This window comes from Pteropus alecto, unplaced genomic scaffold (assembly GCF_000325575.1).
Source record: "Pteropus alecto unplaced genomic scaffold, ASM32557v1 scaffold269, whole genome shotgun sequence".
In the NCBI taxonomy this organism is placed as follows: Eukaryota; Metazoa; Chordata; class Mammalia; order Chiroptera; family Pteropodidae; genus Pteropus; species Pteropus alecto.
The window spans coordinates 3,100,539-3,103,134 of NW_006443566.1; positions in this window are offsets into that span (position 1 = coordinate 3,100,539).

The window sequence follows — 2,596 nt, forward strand, 5'->3', positions numbered from 1 at the left end:
AAAATAAGTGTAAATAGGGGTACTTGAAGGAAAACAAGAAGTTGAAGAGCTATTTGAAGAAATAATGATGGAAAACTTCTCTAACCTTGTGAAGAAAATGGGCATACAACCCCAGGAAGTTCAGAGTGTCCCAACAAAGAGGAACCCAAAGAGGCCCACACCAAGACACATCATAATTAAAATGCCAAAGGTTAAATACAGAGAGAATCTTAAAAGCAGCAAGAGAAAAGCAGTTAGTTACCTACAAGGGAGCACTCATAGGACTGGCAGTTTATTTCTCAAAAGTAATTTTGCAAGACAGAAGGGCTTGGCACAAAATAGTCAAAGTGATGAAAACCCAGGATCTACAACCAAGAATACTTTATCCAGCGAAGCTATCATTTAGAGTCGAAGGACAGATAAAGAGCTTCTCAGACAAAAATAAGCTAAAGGAATTTATCAACACCAAGCCAGTATTACAAGAATTGTTGGAGAGACTCTTATAAGAAGAAAAACCATGTATCAAAAACATGAATAAAGAATGGTAATAACTACATATCTATCAATAAATACCTCAAATGGAAAAGAAGTGCTCCAACCAAAAGATAGGGTGGCTGAATGGATAAGAAAACAAGACCCTTACATATGCTGCCTATGAGAGACTCATTTCAAATTAAAGACACACACAGACTGAAAGGAAGGGGATGGAAAAAGACATTGCCTTGATGGACCTAGAGGGTGTTACGCTAAATGAAGTCAAATAGAGAAAGACGAATACCACATAATTTCATGTATATGTGGACTCTAAAGAACAAAATAAACAACAACAATGGAGACAAACTCTTAGGTACAGAGAATATTTTGAGGGCTACTAGATAGGGGGGTTGGGGGGCTGGTGAAAAAGGGCAAAGGAATGAAGAAGTACAAATGGATAGTTACAAAATAGACATGGAGATATAAAGTGTAGCATAAGGAAAATAGTCAACAATGTTGCAATAAATATGTAAGGGGAAGAGGAGTAATGGATTCAGTGGGGTGATCACACTGTGAGTTATATAGCTCTCTAATCACTATACTGTACAACTGAAACTAATATATTAGTGTATGCCAACTATAATTGAAAAAAAACCTCATTAAATTGTACAGTGTAAATATGAACAACTAATTATCTATTATATTTCAATAAAGCTGGGGGGAAAACATGAAAAACAGAAAGGAATAAATGGAAGCTGGACTGGAGGCTGGTCCGTGGAGAGAGCTTGAGCGCACACATACTACATGCCAATGTTTAGCAAGGACTGTCCCCCACACAGTCCTTCCTGCGGGCACACTGACTGCACCTGGCACAAAAGGAAAACAGCTTTGGGTTCAGTTCAAGTGAGAGAGCTTTGGAAAGAGAGGAACTGGCCACAGAAAATGAGCACTGAATAACGTGGGAGCCGCTCGTCAGCATGAGCAGTAAGTAAACCAGGTGTTGACTATGTGACTATTTTAAGTCTAATTTAATTTAGCACTTGGATTAGGGGAGTGCTATTTATAAGGAGTGATGCTGACTGCAACCCTGGTCTTGGAGCAGGTGGGAGTTTATGCAGCCCGTGGTTGCGCGTGGCCGGCACAGCTCCCAGGTCAGGCTCTGTGAGGAGGCCCAGGCCCTGCCTCAGACAATTAGTCAGCACCGAGTGGGTGAAGACGTCAGCCTACAGATAATAGCTCTGCTTGAGCTCATTGAATCAAGCCTCAGGCCCCTCTTGCTGAGGCCTATGTGTGGTTACAACGTACTCTGTGCTGGAGACCCAGGGCTTTGTCTTGCCTGGCCTAACCCTTCAGGAGAGATGAGATGAAATGGTTTGTGCTGATGGGTGACCCCCTTCCTCACACAAGCTGTTGGTATCTTCCATTGGCCACAAAGAAACTGTGTCCACATGCCTCCTCGAATTGGAGCAGTGACTGAGCTGAGCTTTGTGACAGGCCCCCGTTTCATTCTTGGAAACCTGTGCTTCAGCTTTCCAGACAGGCCCGGGTTGTCCATGGGGACTTTTTCCAGAACAAATTGAAGATATACACCCTGACTTGAGATGCAGCTGCTGCGACCAGAGCCCAGCAAAGTGGAGCCCTGGGCCTGGCTGGAGGAGAGACAAAGCCTGCAGAATCGCCCCAGGCAGCCAAGGGCCAGCAGGCCAGCCTCAGCAAAGGGCAATTTCTTCAAACAGAACCAAACAACACACAATTCAGGGTGGAGCATGCAAGCCAGACAGACAGCTCTGCTAGAGGTGGCAGTGTGGCATGGGTTCCAGAGGGGCCTGGGGCAGGAAGAGGGGTGGACCAAGGGTGAGGTCCTCTCCAAGCCCTCCTTAGTGCAGTCAATCTAGAGGTTACCTTAGAGCTCATCCCACCCCCACTCTGCAATTAGAGATCTCAGACACTGATCCAATGGACACAGGCACCTCCGGAGGTAACTGGGCACCAAGCGCAGGGTTTAGGCTGTAAATTAGGCCAGCACAACAAGCGTCTGGAAAATGCTGAGCAGAGCCACTACCTGGCAGGCAGCATATCACTTCCCGAGCCTCCCTGGCTCTGTGTCCACCCCTCAGTTAGCGCTCTCCTTCCCAGCCTCGGC